Here is a 17,976-nt window from a genome sequence, read left to right on the forward strand (position 1 = left end):
AGGGGGGGATATAAAAGGTATAATCAATAGAAAGCAAGAAATAAAGTGCCCTTCTTTGAAGATGACATGATCATATGTGAAGAAAATCCAAAAGAATCAACAAAAAGTTTCATGGAACTAGTAGTGATTATAGCAGGGTGGCAAGGTACAGGAAGGCATTGCTTTCCTTATTTAAGGAACCAATAAGTGGAATTTGAAATTAAAAAGAAAATACCATTGATGGCTGCAACTCAGCTGATGACATACTTAGGTACAGATACTAAAAACAAATCAACACAAGATCTATTTTTTAACAAATACTAGGAATCGGAGACCATGATTGTAGCTTAGCAAATAAAACCACTGTCTGTAATGTGGGGATCCCATATAGTTCTGATCCCTTGGCTGCTCCAATTCCAACCTAGCTTCTTGCCAATGGCCTGGTAAAGAAACAGAAAAAAACTACTTGGGGCCACCTGCTGCAACACGGAGTACCTGGAGAACGCCCTTGTCTTTGACCTCACCCAGTAGTGGCCACTGAAGCCATCCAGGGAGTAAGTCAGCAGATGGAAGATCTCTCTCTTTGCACCTCCCCCCATCTCTGTAGTTCTATCAAATAAACATTCTAAAAAGTACCTTCTGGTAAATGAAAGAAGAAATAAAAGAACATGGAGAGACATTCCATGTTCAAGGCTAGGTAGATTCATTTTATTCAGATCTTGATTTCACCAAAATACTGTATAAATTTAATCTCAGTCAATCTCAGTCAAACATACAGCAAGTTAATTTGTAAGCATCAACAAACTGATTTAAAGGCCATGTGGAGAAGAAAAATATAAGAGAAAATACTGAAGAAGAACAAAGTTGGAAGACAGGAGATATACAGCTACAATATTCAAGGCAATGTGGTACTTTGAAGGAATAAACACAGATCAATTGAATAAAGTATCCAAACTGATCTTCGACAAAGGAACAAAGGCAATACTATGGAAAAAGACAGATTTTTCAAAACATAATGCTGGAACAACCATACATTCACATGTAAGCCAATGAATGTAGAATAGACCTTATGTTTTAAGTGGAAAATGTAGAATTATGAAATTCTCAAAGATTTCATGAGAGAAAATCTGACATAATTTGGGCTTGGTACCGACTATATATGATTAGATTTCATTAAAACTAAAAATTAATGAGCCTCAAATCTATCATGAAAATAGACAATCATAGACCAGGAATAAAATATGAACAAAGCATGTAGGTGACAAAGGACAGGTACCCAAAATATACAGAAATCTCTTAAAATTCATTAATTGGAAACATTTACTAAGACAATGGTCCAGTTGCCTTGGGGTGATCCATGATGGCTGAATAGAGCAACACACTAAGTTAGTTTCAGCTATTCTGGGATATCAAAAACTAACAAAAAAGGGTCAAGACACCATGAAACAAGAAGAGAGAAAACAGAGACACTATAACCCCCACATACACGGTGCAGTCAGCTGTCAGCCACCATCTTACTGCATCAAGGTAGGAAGGAAAACTGGCATTCATTCAACCACTCACAATTTTTACTGAGAGAAAATGCAGCCTGAGAAGCTACCCGGAGTATGAACAATCACCAAAAAAGCAAGAAAATTGGATTGTTTTTTTCTCCTGTTCCCCACACATGCAGAGCACCACATTCAGTGGTAAAAAGTCCAATAGAACTCCAGCGCTCTCCAAATAGAACCAGAAACAGGACAATAGGTGGGGTAAAGGAAAGATCCCCTGTAGCCTGCAACTGTGCAAGCTGTTTTAGCAATAGCCCCAAAGCTATGTTCACACATTCTTAATAAGCCAAGGGGGTTCATCTTAGCCTCTGGGGCTAACACCAAAACCAGCCCATAAAAACTTCTGCTCCCACCTTGGGAAAGCTGAGTAAAGACTTCCACTATACACTGTAACAATTGATTTGTCAGTGCCATTGGAATCTACCCAATAGTCCCAGAGAAGAATGTACCTAGATTTCACTTCTCTGAATTAATAATAGAAAACTGAATCTAGCATATCAAAAAGTTCATATATTATGATTGAGTGGAATTTATCCCAGCAATGTAAGAACTCCAGATATAGAACTTAAGCAAAATCAGTGTACTTGATAAATCACCAGAATGGAGTAAAGAATTTTTAAAAACATAGTCATTTCAAAAGAAGTAGAGAAAGCATTTCATAAAACCAGCCACAATCATGATTTTAAAGCAAATTTTTTTAAACCGCAGGGGCCAGCACAGCCTTATCTTCTACCTGAAGCATCAGCATCTCATATGGGCACCAGCTCCCATCTTGGCTGCTCCACTTCAGTTCCACTTCCCTGCTTGTGGCCAGGGAAAGGGCAAAGGATTGCCCAGGATCTTGGTCCCTGCACCCACTTGGGAGACCTGGAGGGAGCTCCTGGTTCCTGACTTCAAGTCAGCTCAGCTCTAGCCATCGTGGCCATTTCAGTAGTGAACCAGCAAACAGAAGATATTCACTTGCACTTTTGCTCTTTTTCGTTCTCCTTATCTCTCTGTAAATCTATTATTCAAATAAAAATCAATAACCTTTTTTTAAAAACCCACAAATTAGGCATAGAAGGAACATTCCTCAAAATTAGAATGGCTATATTTAACAAACCAGAACACAATATCCTACAGAACAAGGAAAGCTGAAATAATTTCCCCTTGGATTTTTAACAAGATCCTATTTTCAGCACTATCTATTTTCCAATGTCTATTTTCACCACTATCATTCAATAAGGCACTAGCAATTTTACCCATAGCTGTTAGGGAGCAGAACAAAATAAAGGGCATCAAGATCGGTAAAGAGGAAGTCAAATTATCCACATATGACATGATGTTCGTGGTTAAAAACCAAAGTATTGCAACAAAAAGTTGTTACAATCTATCATATTGCAGGTTATTAAAAAAAAACTCCAAAATGGTAGCTTTTTCTATGCTGAAGATAAACTAAAAGAAAAATCTCATTTACTATAGTCACTAAAAAAAATCAAATAATTAAGAATAAATTTAACCAAAGTGAAAATCTCTACAACAAAAATTATTCAAAGAAAATATTAAGGACACAGAAAAAATGTAAAGCTATTCCTTGCTTATGAATTGAAAGAATCAACATTATTAAAGTGTTCAGACTACCTAAAACAACCTATAGATTTCATTGGATCCCGAACAGAATACCAATGACATTTTTTTTAAATTGCTTTATTTTGACAATCTCTACATACTTGTTTAGGGCACAAAAAGTCAAGGGCTACAGGAAAGTGGGTAAGACTACTGTTTCCACATTATTGCTTTTTTTCCCCTGTATCTAGGGTAAATGGGAAGATAAAGAGAGAAGCCTCACCCAGTCTCCCACCCATCCCAGATCCCCAAAGCAGGGCATGCTCCAGTGGTTTTGATAATTCAACAGTCCTGAATTGCTGCTAATCTCACCATTCCAAGCAAGATGAAATTGCTACAGAATCCACTGATTGACATAGTTCACCTTAGAGTCTTTGTTTACCCAGATTTTCACTGCCAACACATGGCTGGGGTTGTTGACATTCTTTATATAGAATTAGCCAAAAAAAAAAAAAAAAAAAACGCTAAACTAAGCTAAACTTGATTTAGAATAACAAAAGACCCAGAATAGTTAATCCTGACCAAAAAAATCTATCAAGCTGGAGGGCAGGTACAATATCTGACTTCAAAGCCCATTATATACTAGTCATTAAAACAGCATGGTACTGGTATAAAAACTGATTTGTTCCATTGATCAATGGACAGGTAGTGGGTAGAGGAAGGAAGGTAAAGGAGAAAAAAAGAGGGGGCAGGGGAAAGAGGAGAGGAGACATGGCAGACAGCTTTATAGGATGTCCCTTCTCAATTAATCCCAAATGCCAGGACAGAACCAGGCCAAGGCAGGAGCTTCAACTGGGCCTATCACTTGACCGATCAGTACCTGGCCAAGTCTCCCTGCCTTCCCAGGTACCTAAGCAACAAACAGCATCATCAGTTGAGTGCCTGACAACTGAACCAAAGCTCACAAGCCATGCCAGTTCTACAGCACAGCAAGTCCCAAGGTCTAGTTCCCACTCTCAACATGTGCTGCTCAGAATTCCACAAGCTCCTGAGGACATTACAGGAAGTCCCTGAGGGCAAGACTGGTTTTCATAACACCAAGACCCATCTGCCCTTTTACACTGTTTTGGCATTTTACTGGATGTAAAAACATCGTGGGTAAAACTGACAGCTACCACTCAGCATAAATCAGGGCAATGACCAAACTAACCAGAAGTGCAGTGATATTAGCTTTCTATCCTAAAGGTGATTATCCAGATAGAATAATTGCAACTGAAACTCAAACAGGTTTCAAATTATGTATTCTGTCCTCAATCTCTGATTTCATTCTTTTGAGCATAAATTTCTAAAGAATAAACACAGGAATATAAAATATTAAGTAAATATGTTCCCATTCTAGCCACTCAAAAAAAAGTGTACATAACTTTGTTACCTTGTCAAAAATTGGCAGACACAACTAAAAGATTCATAATTTTTTTTCAAATAAAAACTCCTCAGAGAATCTATTGTCATCTAATTAATAAAGACTGGCAAAATTGGGAAACCGGCTAGCTCATAAGATACAAAGCATACTCATATATAAGTACTAAATAAATATTATTTAACAATTATTAGATTTCTTGAAATAACTGGGAAAAAATCCTATATTTTCAGAAGCTTTCCACTGCCAGTAAATTTCATTCAACTGTTCTCTAATACTATGTTGACCACTACCAATTTTTCAGTTCAATTGCATTGCCTTTCTATTTTGATTCAATCTAAATTTGACCCTCACTGAACTATCTCCAGAGAAACTGATATGGAACTTCTTTGTTACATTTCAGCCTTATGCTTTTCCTTATGGATTATATTCTACCAAAATACAAAAGAGAGGCCACCGATAATTTTACAGAATTTCCCATGGAATCCAATAAACTTCAATGTCTTACGCCAAAGAATCATTTGTTTCCATTAACTTTCCTTCCTTCAATTTTGACTTAGCTAAAAACAAGTTTGTTTGTAGATATAACAGTGAAAATTTGCTCACGGTTCATTTTAAACTAGCACAATCCTCATATCCTAAAGGAATAAATAACTAGCTACTCCAAAAAAAAAAATCATGTGTACATAACTTTGTTACTTTGTCAAAAACTGGTAGACACAACTAAAAGATTCATGATTTTTTTTCAAATAAAAACTCCTCAGAGAATCTATTGTCATCTAATTAATAAAGACTGACAAAATTGGGAAACCTGCTAGTTCATAAGATATAAAGCATACTCATATATAAATCTCCCTTTTGATTTACCATCAAATTATTGCCGGTCACAACTGGGTAAATTTATCTGTAATCACGTATCTTCTTCTGAGGATGAATACAGTGCATTCTATATTTCTTAGCTAACAATGTAACAATACATCACCAACAAAACATTTTCTTAGAAGGAGGATGTTAACAACCCAGCTTCCAAGCCTGTGCTAAATTACCAACTTCTGTGAAATAAATGAAAGTAACCAGAATTATACTCTGCTTCATTGAACAAAAAGCTATCAAGTTTCTCATGGCTACCACAGTTTAATCCAAAGTTCTCTCTGAGTAACCAAACTCATTTGAGATCAACCACAAAGCTAAAGCTACCGAAATAATAGGCTTAGGAAAAAGCTAAACAAACTACGGATGCCTGGCAACTATTTCTCACTTGACCTAAATATGCTTCAGACCAAAAGCAGGGTTGATTTTCCACAATGCAGAGTGAAATATATACGGTTATATGCCTGCAACTAATCCAAAAAGGAGAAAACCAAGCTGAAAGTGTTTAACACAAGAGGTTTCCCTATTTTCCTTACCTTATATGATAATCAAAATACATAATTTCTAGTTTCCTCAATATTGCATCATATTCTCCAAATGTGTAAACACCAACTTATTTGCTATATTTGTGAATATGTATTTTCAAGTAATACAGAAATTCTGAAAACTAATCTGGAGATATACTAAAATATTCCCTAAGAATCACCTTAAAAATCAAAGGGTTAGTATCTGAAATGTATTAAAAAATGAAAAAAATGACAACCAAAAAATCCAGTAATATAATAGGCAAAGGGCTCAAATGTCAATTTCTCGAAAGAAACACATATGAAAAAATGATCGGTATAACTAACATTCATGGAAATGCAAAACTGCACTGACATAGCACCTCATCACTGTTAGTATGGTTGTTATCTGATTGCCAAAATGTGTCAAATGCTGGTAATTACGTGGTGAAATGGGAACTCTCACACACTATTAGTGGGACTGGGAATGCAAATCAGTGCAATTACTATGGAAAAGAATATGAAGATTTCTCCTGATACTAGAACTACAAATGCCATAAGATCTAGCAATCCCTATTGGGTATAGGTAACCAAAAGACAGGAGCTCATTATAGTCAGAGATACCTGTACCATCACTTTATTGCAACACAATGGCTGTTGTTCTGAGAAAAAAAACTATTTTGCATTTCAGAAGCCTACTTTACAAAGTGTCTCAGATGAGTTAGTGAAATTCAAAAAGTATAAAAAATTACAGGAAATGATGCATAAAGCCCAATGTGAATATAAAACATTGAGATGACTAGAAAAAAAAAAAACCCTGTTGTCATCCATGCAGTTCATTAGGAGTCAGCAGTCATGGAAAGAGATAACCAATGGCTTATTTGCTTTATTTGATGCCCAAACACCCGAGAACAAAAACAGACTGTTATAAAATGATTGCTAATGGAAAGCTAGCTGACTCATAATCCTATCTGCCATAGCATTAATTGATATGCCAATTACTCTAACGTCAGACTTGGTATCTTAGTCAGAATTGGCTGCCATAACAAAACACCACAGCCTGGGTAGCTTCCCAACTGAAACTTATTTTCTCACATTTCTTAAAGCTGAAAGTTCAAGATCAGAGTACGATCTACATCAGGTTCTGAGGAAGGCTCTCTTTCTGGCACTCAGTAAACTTTCCTGCTGTGCCCTCCCATGGTGGACAGTGCTGTGGTTCCTTCCTCTTTCTGTTAGGCTATGCTAAATAATCAGAATGAGCACATATAACCTGAATCACTTCATTAAAAGCGCTGTCTCAGACACAGCTGAGAGAAGAGGTTCTGGCTTTGACAGATAAATTTAGGCAAGTAATGAAATCCAGTACACAGCACTTAGACAGGTGGTATCAAGCAGTATTCCAGAGAGAAAGGGGTAAAGTTCCAAACAACACCACACCCTCTGGCCTGGGACTTTTCTGAATAAAGATTTTTAAATGTTTATCTTTATGCAAATTTGTTCACACACACAAAAAAACAAGTTTAAGAAGATATAAAAGGTTTAAATTCAAATCCTTTTGCCTGATATAATTGAAAATTACATACTCAAAAATAAAGGAATATTTACAAGGATTGTCACAGAAACCTGGCTTTCAGTAACAAAAAAACACCTTAATGTTAGTCCATATACAGCAAATAGAGCAAAAATAATTCAAATCTGGATATTGATAGCACCCTCAGCGAGAAATCAGGCAAATGACAGTATGACTTTATCACGAAAATATCAAGAGAAAGAAATAGACACCACTAAGTATATTCTTTAAACCTTAAACCTTTCTCTATTTGGCATGAAATGTACACAGCGAGTCCAATGTAATCCTAACCCAAATTCTACCTCAATACTTAATAAAATTAAACACACACATATATATTTGCTAAAAAACTTGAGACCCACATGTAATTAATTTTAATGGATATCTATGTGGTACAATATTGATATAAATGTGAAAAATTATACATTTTAGAAAGATTTCACCTACATCAATGCCAAAAATGAGTATAGAATGTGGATTTGTGGTATGAGAGCCCATAAGAAGTAATGGGTAACCCAAATAAAAAAAGAACTAAAAGAAAGGTTTTATAGTAGGTTACAGTGCTAAAATCCTTTAAACATTTTATATTTAAATGTTTAAATACATCTAAATACAAGAAGTCAACTCAACTTTTCTATTTAACACACCAAAAAGCTGATGAAATAAGATTGCTTTGGTGACAAAATAAAGGAACACTTTGAACAGCATAAATTACTGAATAGAACACATAGAAGAATACAATTAAATCATTCTACGTTAAAACAACCAGTGTTGGAACAAAACTACTTTGAAAATTCCATCTTAAAATACATATTGGAATTTTAAAAATAGATTTAGGTAAGAGCTACCCTAAGATACATCATTGAAAGCTTTGTGATCAAATATTTAAACAAAAAGGCTACATGAGGCACAGACACACAAAAAAAGTTGGAACTGTTATTTCAGAAGTTATTAAGAACTGAAAGAAAAAAATCAGGTAAGAAAAAGAATAAATCAGTTGGACTGAACCATGTACCTAGTACAGAATAGCTGGCATGCTTCTAATTGTTAGCTGTTATGACTAACAATACCATGAAAATTCCTGTATGGATTTTTTCACAAACATAACTTCACATCTCTGAGATAATGTCAAGCATGTAATTGTTAGATTATCTGGGAACTGTATACATCATATAGGCAGTCATTCCCAATCCTGTGGAGGTACACTGGCATGCTTTGAATATCCAATGAAAAATAGACACTAAGAACCCTAAATATATTCATAACTTTAGAGTCATCCAGTGAGATAACTGTTCTTGTACCAGTAAACCTGCTTAAAAGCATTATTTCCCATGGTGCTATAGAAGTTATACATATCTAGATGGAGATATTACTGTCACAAGGACATATAATTTATTTAGTTAAATGGGTGCAAGAATGTTTACTTGATTAAAAAAAAAACTTTCACTACAAAACACAAAGTAAAAATAAATTCTTGACAATCCAGGAAACATAAGCTATCTCAAATATTAAACCGCAAGTAATCCTAAACCTTATTTTTAAACCCATTTTGTTTACATGTCTCCAAGCACTAAACATCAGTTGTGAAAATAACTTCTGTGTACCACTGATCCACTTTCTTTCCCATCTTCCTCATCTGAGAATGTATCAGCTAGTGAAGCTACGCTTTCACAATTAGTTTGATAAATGGAAACTATCACGAGTTTGTTCTATACAAACTACATCAACTTTCATCAACGAATTTCTCACAATCATGCTTGCGTTGTGCAGTTTTTCAGCAAATACACTCTGTAGACATTTGCCAAACCTGTGATACATATTGGCTTTAATCACAGTACCAGAATTGTTCAGAGAGGAGCAAAGGCAGCCGATGTATTCCTCATGTTATGAGAGGGGTTTTAAATACAGAAACTCATGTAAAAGCACTTCAAGGATTTTGGAAAAGTTGGACAAACCTATAAAATACACGTGTGCACACCAAATACACACTTTGAAGAATTTCAAAATAAAATCCAATAGTCAAGTAAGTTTGGAAAGTGCAGTTATTCCTGCTTTAGAACAGCCCAGTTCTGGCCACTGTGACGTGAACAGGAGACAGATCTCCCTCGCTCTCTAATATTTAATTCAAGTAAAATAAATGAAAGAAAAGCTCATGCAAAATGCACATTATGAAAAAATTATATATGAATTCTAACATTTTTAACCAAAATAAAGCTCTTTAATTTCACTTTCCAATCAATTTAAAGTGCCCCGTTGCCATGATTTGCTTTACCTTAAAAGTTTTTTAATTAAAACACTAGGGTTTTTCCTACCAAAGTATTCTTTATTGCATTCCTAATAGATTTCCCACAGGAAAAAAAATATCCTGTTCTTGAAGACCAGCTTATTCCGAGGCTAAAACATAGAAAGAGAAACCTTTTTCACCACTATGGATTATGTATGACTCACACTGAGTGCAGTTTTTGTTGAGTTGCTGTTCTGTATCAATATGGTAAATGTAAAACAAGATAAAGGGTAGAAAATGGCTTAGTACCAGTGAAAAGCAACTGAAATCGGCCATAACATATATAACATGGACCTCTGCCTAAATGCGCTGGGAGTACAGAAGAGGGGTCCGCTAACTCTGAGGACATTACTATCCACACAACTTTTCCTCCAGAGAAAGCTCTTTGAATTTTCTAGGTAACCTCACTCTTCCCCAGTCACACCAAATATCCACAAACAGTTGCACAGGTGATCAATTTAATTTACTGAAATTCAGTCCACACAAGAAGGTCCTTTCTTATTCACCTCCACAAGCGCCTTAGAAATGCCTTGGTTATTACTGGAGAAGTCCCAGCAAGACAACCACCAGTTTTCCTTCATGCTCTTCAATAAGCTTTTTTATCTTACTCAGGATTAACAATACAATGAAAAATAAGTAATGCTCTAGTCTCACTTTAAAAAAACTAAACAGAAAATCTACAAACAGAGTACGGATGTATTTTTTTTTTTCATCTATCATAGTATGGCCACTCCTTTCACAAACAAATACATAAGCAAGAATAAGAGGACTGGATAAATAAAAATGTATGAAAGACACGGTCAAAATTCGGGGAGACCAACTCATCAAAATATGAACATTTATAAAAAATGACTTTCTGAACCCGGTCACAGAAAGCATTCTTTGAAGCTGAAAAGATTTTAGCTGATAGTTTCATCAAAATCATAAAATGATATTTTTGCTAAATATTAAGTTCAAGTTTCTTTGCAAATCATATATCACATGAGCTGTTTTACAACTATCAATTTTATTTAGGAAGTGAAAACATTTAGCAAAAAAAAGTTTCACAATTGCAAAATCATTAAGTTATGTACACAGAACAACTGTTATGATATTTTCACTTCCTCAAATACTCATTGAGAAGTGGATATAATGCCTGGCTTAATCATTATAGTAAATATGCAGAATAAATCCAATAGATAAAGCAACACCTGGACCAAGGCACATGCCTGCAAATACCAACAACTGTTTCTGTGGAAGAGGTTTCAAGTTAGTCTCCATCCTCCTGCTCAAAGACACACTGTGCCTGAACCAGACAAATCATATTCCAAGTAGGGAGAAATGAAATTTTCAAGATATATGTACATATATTTATATTCTTTTTATATACTAAAGTTTACATCAAAGAAGGTAAGTAATAATTCAGTGTAGGGCCCGGCACGGTGGCGCAGTGGTTAAGGTCCTCACCTTGCATGCCCGGGATCCCATATGGGCACCGGTTCTATCCCGGCAGCCCCGCTTCCCATCCAGCTCCCTGCCTGTGGCCCAGGAAAGCAGTCGAGGATGGCCCAACGCTTTGGGACCCTGCGCCTGCGTGGGAGACCCTGAAGAGGCTCCTGGCTTCGGAACAGAATAGCATCAGCTGTTGCGCTCACTTGGGGAGTGAATCATTGGATGGAGGATCTTCCTCTCTGTCTCTCCTCTCTGTATATCTGCCTTTCCAATAAAAATAAAATAAATCTTTAAAAAATAATAATAATTCAGTGTAGCCAGGTTCTGCCATGTTTTTACAGTTAAGAAAATTGACTTGTTGGTTCAGTCTACACATATTTAAAAAGCAGATACCATGACAGGAAAATCCAGGCTGTGACTACTGATTTACATAAAAGGCAACTTACATAAAACTCATAAACTCTTCTGAAAGTAAAAATATGATTACATAAAAAATACTTAATTTTTAAATACTGAATTACATTTTTAAAAAAACCTAGAAATTGCAGGATTGAAAAGTAATGATTTCTAAACTGATTTTAAAAATATTTAAACGGGGATGTTACACATAATTAAAATATGCTCCTGGAACCACGCAAGGCGCAAAACAAAGGACAGCACTTTGGCTTGCTGCTATTTATGGCTGCTGAGAATAAAGAGTAAGTCATTATGCAGAGCCTAGAGGAGCATTGCAACTGGGTCATTTCTTGTTTATGTAAATAAACAAAAAGATCCCACTGAAGGATAAAATTTAACCTGAAATATAAGCATTGAACTAATGGCTGTGTGCAGGGCTAAGGAGAGACTAAATTAGACCAAAGAAGCAACACATTAAGAAGATCCTATAACAACCAGAAAGCGCTTGTCACATTAGACCAGACTGACTACAGGAAGACTGAGGGAGAGAGACAAGACAACAGAAAAAGAGAACTCATAGCCCAACACCCCCGCCTGCCCTTTTTGAAGGACAGTATAAAGATGACCTGTTGCAGTGGCTCAAGGTTATGTCTGTTTCTTTTAAAATAATGCTGGTAAATATAACTAACTACATTTGAGTCCCTTATGGGATAGTGTCTTTGAACTCTCCTATTTGTCTTTCTTTTAATTCTGTACTACCAAGGAAAAAATTTCATCAACATGTTATTTTAAACTTTTAAACAAGTGCATAACTAATTTATTTGTACGAAGATTAAAGTTGGAGCTGGCATTGTGCCAAACTGAGTTAAGCCACTGCCTACCGTATTAGTTTTGTGTATGAGTGCTTTTGGTCCAGCTCCTTCTTCATTTGCTTGGGAAAGCAGCAGCAGATGACCCTAGGACTTGGGCCCTGGCAGCCATAGGGCAGACTCAGATGTAGTTTTTGGCTTTAGTACAATCCAATCCTAGACATTGTAGCAATTTGGAGAGTGAATCAATAGATGGAAGGTAACCTTTTTCCCCTGTCACTCTGACTTTCAAGTAAGTATTTTCAAATAGATGTTTTATGACAAAAACAAACAAAAACAAATGAGAATCCAAATCATATTTAAACACACAAATTCTCATTCATTCTCATTCTCATTCTCTCTCTCTCTCTCCCCATCCCCTTGCACCCACACCATTACTACATTAATTTTAACCTCTAGAAGAAAAAGTAAATTTTGCATCTGTAGATAAATTTCTTATTGACATGATCTGTAAACCCATCAGAACACATTAAGTGCACATGGAAATGAAGAGAAAAGATTTATGGTGTGCAGTTCTTTGATGAGAAATTAAAATGGTTATTTTAAGAATCTGTGTCTATCTAGTTAATTAACCATAAAGTTGCTACAAATCCAAGGTATCATCACTTCAAGTCACCAGTATTAAAAGACAATAAAATCAACTTCAAACGAGTAACATTTTTAAAAAATATGATGTATAATCTAAGCTTGGGAACATCAACAGTATATATCCAAATAATTGTCGCTTATGTATTTAATATTATATGGATGATTAGTTTACAACAATGTATTACTTATTAGTTTAATTCCCAAGTTTCAAATGCTGTATAACACAGTGGTTGACCATCACTGGATATAGGAAGCATGTTATAGATCTAAATGGATATTCCAGCATGATTACTGAACAGAAAACAAGTTAAACAGAATGTCTAAGCACAAATGGCATCCGTGGTCAAAGGGTCCAAACCTTCCATTAAAAGATGAATAAGTGTAGGGATCTAATGTACAGCATGATGACTACAATAAATAGTAGTATATTGAATACTGGAAGTCTGTTAAAAAATGTCCTCAGGTGGCCTAGCAGCTAAAGTCTTCGCCTTGAATCTGCCAGGATCCCGTATGGGTGTCGGTTCTAATCCCAGCAGCTCCACTTTCCATCCAGCTCCCTGCTTGTGGCCTGGGAAAGCAGTTGAGGAAGGACCAAACCCCTGGGACCCATGTGGGAGACCCAGAAGATTTGGGCTCCTGGCTTCAGAATGGCGCAGCACCAGCTGTTGCGGTCACTTGGGGAGTGAATCATTGGACAGAAGATCTTCCTCTGTCTCTCCTCCTCTCTGTACATGTAACTTTGCAATAAAAATAAATACATCTTTTTTTAAAAAGTCCTCAAATTACGTTAAGTATGAGATGACAGCTATGTTAACTAAGTTGATTTAGGTATTCATTTAGAAAATTTTATAATTTTATACACACACATGTGAATACAGGATGAATGTTCAGAAATTGGGTTAAAAAAATTAAGTTCAACTAAAAAATAATTTTGGTGCAAAAATGCTTGAAATCTAGGCCCAGTACAGTAGCCTAGTGGCTGCATGTAGGGGAGATTCCATTTGGGTGCTAGTACATATTCCAGATGCTCCACTTCCCTTCTAGCTCCCTGCTTGTGGCCTTGGAAAGCAGTAGAGGATGGCCCAAAGCCTTGGGACCCTGCACCTGCATGGGAATCCTGGCTTCAGATTAGCTCAGTTCAGGCCATTGAAGCCACTTGGGGAGTGAACCAGCTGATAGAAGATCTTCCCCTCTGTCTCTCCTCTCTTTTACTGACTTTCCAATAAAAAGAAATAAAGTCTTTAAAAATGTTTGAAATCTATGAAAGATTTCCATGAATTTTTTAAGACTTCTAATACCAAATCATCAGGTTGTACACCTTAAATTTATACATTTGTATTTATCCATTACAACTAAATCAAGCTAGGAAGAAACCAACCTGGTGTAAGAGCAATGAGCTAGCATGAGGCAGTAGAGGGTACAGTATACAGCTCAGGTGCCCAGGGAAGGGCTCTGAGGAACCATGTCAGCTGGAATGTGGAGGACTAAAAGCAAGTCCTTACAATTAAGCAGACCTCATCCAAATCTCTAAAGTGCAAAACACTGACCTACCTGTCTGAGGAAGTTAGAACAAAACTGTACCACTGTGGAGACAGAAGTTCACTCACATTTTACTTTTAAGTCTGAGGTTATTCCTGACAGAATTTATCTACCAAACATAGCTATGCTCAATATTGCCTGAACTGTCTAAGTCACAAAGATGATGATGAAGATGCCTGAGAAGTATGTGAAAACATTTCGAAAATTGTAAGGTCAATGGGTATTTTTGCCTAACCAAAGAGCCTCCAGGTTGTGGTCTGGCCACGCCACTACGGAATAAACTAGTAGATTGGATCTCACTCTGTGAATCTGTCTTCTTTTGTCTTTACCTCTAAACCAATGAAAACAAAACTAAGATGTACCATATTTAATTAGACAAATCAAGGAGCAATGAAGAATTTTTCATAAACTAGCTAATATCAAAGCTCAAAAATCTCAAGTATAGAGTTCTTAAAACTCAGAAACAAGTGAGCAATATACACTTAGACACAATACTATTGAAAGAACATTTTTAAAAACATCCATGCATAAACAAATACCCATCATGGAGAAAAATATTGAAATTTCTTAAACTAAATTAGATCTATGATATGACCCAAATATTCTACTTTGATATACATCCTAAGGAAATGAAATGTGCCTTCCAAAAGCTACTTTCACTTCCATTTTTATGTCATCATTGTTAACAATCATCAATGTATGGAACCAACCTAGGTTCCCATTAACAAATGAACAGAAAAGGAAATACTGCAAGTTATGCAATGGAACAGTATTAATCCAGAAAAATAGAATTGAAAGACAAAATATCAAACTGAAACGAGCCACAAAAAGCAAAAACACCATATGTTCTCTCTCATATGTGGAAGCTAAAAAGGTCTAACTAAAAGTAGAATAGTGACTACTGGGTACTCAGAAAAAAAAGATGGAAATGGGAATACAGGGAAGTTAAATAACTGTTACCAAAACTCACTTAAATGGAACAAATAGTATCTAGTGTTTCACAGCACAGTGGGGTGACAACGACTTATTTATATATTCAATAAGGAACTAGAAAAGGACTCTAAAGCTCCAAACACCGGGGGAAAAAAATGACAAGGAAATGGAAGGGCTAACTACCATGTTTTGAACAGCAGAAATTTTATATTTGTTGAAAACATCATAATGAAACCCACAAATATGTTTAATCATGTGCTACTCTTTCATTTAAAAAAAAAAAAAAGCAAAGAGGGATGATAACATCAAACTCTGGATGATCATCTCATGCTGAGCAGAACACTGTGACACCGACCAGTAAGCCATGAGAGTAGATCCAGGTACTTTTCTAGCATAGAACCAAGAAAGTTTTGCTACATTTAGCACCAGCTTAATCTTTTAGTATCTGATTGCTGTGCATCAGAGCTTAGTTTTATATTATATGTAGAGTACATGCTGTTTTGGCGTAACATTACTACGTAAAGATAAAAGAGGGCTCCATGGAGCAGCAGGCTAAGCCAGTATCTGGAATTTCCACAGAATATATCACAGGACTGGTTCCAGTCCCAACCAATTACTTTGCTTCTAATGCAGCACACGTTAATATACCAGGGAAGGCAGCAGAGGATGGCCGAAGTACTCTAGATCCTGCCATCATCATGAAGACCAGACGGAGCTCCAAGCTGGCCTGGCCCAGTCCTAGCATTTTGGACATTTGTTTCAAAGAGTAAACCAGTGAATAAAACATCTCTCTCCCTCCTTTTAAAACTGATATCAAAATGTTATAACACTGACATATCACATATATGATTTATGAGTGAATTAAAAGTACAGAAAATGAAAATTCAATCATTTATATAGAATTTTCAAAGAATTTTGATTAAAATTTCTTTTTTCAGTAGGTAGTGCTTCTTTTAAGTAGTCTTTCTTAAATATTAAGTGGAGTGTATATTTGTGTGTGAGAGAGAAAGAGAGAGAGAGACAAAATGTGATTAGAAGAGATATGGCCCATCGAACCTCAGTCATTGGAATACTATTTCAATCCTTTCAGTAACTCCTGATTTCTACTAGTTAAAGTTCCAGATGTATATCTAGTTTAAGCCAGCATTCTTTTTTCCTGGGTATTAGAAAATCTGGAAAATGTAATCATTTTCTCCCAAGGCTTCTATCTCATTCATTCTATAACAATCTTTCTGAAAGAAAAAAAGATGTTCAGACAATTAATCAATCAATTCCATAATTATGTGTATTTGAAAAGATCGGCTTTTTAACAAAGAACTAAATGTTCTTCAAACTGAATTATCAACATGCTGTCCATTAGCATATGGAGAGCTAAGGTGTCTACATAGATCTTACTGCTAACTTAATTGGTGTTAGGAAAATAATATTCTAGCTGTACAGTTGAGGGTAAACTTCCATGAAAATATCATTTTAATTTATCTTTTTGACAGTACTCAAAAATGCTTTCAAGCTTTGATTGACTGCTTTATATAAACATGAACTTCCTTATTCATCTTTTATTCCTGTTAGATTCGACTGCCAAAACAAAAATTTATTTTATGAGCAAGACACATGCTGCTAAGTACTAGCACTGCTATTCACAGGACTGTAAAGTATTAAATTTCCTAATTTATTACCTATAAAATATTTAGTCATGTTTATCAGAGGTCATTATAATTGCTCTGGACTCTGCTCTTTTCCTACGAAAAAAGCATTTTCTTTTTACAGAAAATGTACACAGCCTTTTTTTCTACAACAACTGGTTTTATCTTATTTTAAATGCCACCTTAAATTTCAGCTAGATCTCTTTGGCCATTCATCTTCAACTAGATTCACTTGTTGGCATCTTTGTGAGCTATGCCTACTCATTTACAGATCACCAATCTCCACTCTCATGCATCAAAGTGTATAGACAAGTTTCTACACCATCTATGTATCTAACTCCACTCTTCTCATTCTTCATTTCTTTTAACAACAACTGTCCTTTTCCTGGCCAAAAAAAAAAAAAAAATCTCAGCTAGTTATTGGTGTATTAGTGGTCCTTTTATCTACAACCACCATTTGGTTCCCTTGATTTATTACAAATATTCAGCAATCGAAGGTGTTGATGACGGGTTGGTGTGGTGGCTCAATTGTCAATCCTCCACATTGTAGAGTTAGCATCCCATATGGGGATCAGTTTGAATCCTGACTGTTCCACTCCCCATCCAGTTCTAAGGTCCAGGAAAACAGCAGAAGCTAGAACAAGTCTTTGGGACCCTGTGCCACAATCCCCTATAACAGGAAGAAGCTCCTGGCTCCAGGCTTCAGGTCAACTCAGATCCAGCCACCACAGGCAATTTGGGGAGCAAACAACAGGACAGAAGCCCTTCTCTCCTTTTCTCTTTACCTCTCCTTCTCTTTGTAAAACATGACTGTGAAATGAAATCTTCTTTAAAAAGTAGTGATGATAATCAAAAG

General features: G+C 35.9%; 1 protein-coding gene across 1 annotated transcript in view; it reads right to left on the reverse strand.

Annotated features, from left to right (window-relative positions):
• Positions 1-17,976, reverse strand: part of GUCY1A2 (guanylate cyclase 1 soluble subunit alpha 2) — a 267,586-nt gene that overhangs the window by 158,788 nt on the left and 90,822 nt on the right. The window lies entirely within an intron of this gene.

The sequence above is a fragment of the Ochotona curzoniae genome, unplaced genomic scaffold (genome assembly GCF_017591425.1).
Source record: "Ochotona curzoniae isolate NIBS_2020 unplaced genomic scaffold, NIBS_Ocur_1.0 contig_2723, whole genome shotgun sequence".
Classification (NCBI taxonomy): domain Eukaryota; kingdom Metazoa; phylum Chordata; class Mammalia; order Lagomorpha; family Ochotonidae; genus Ochotona; species Ochotona curzoniae.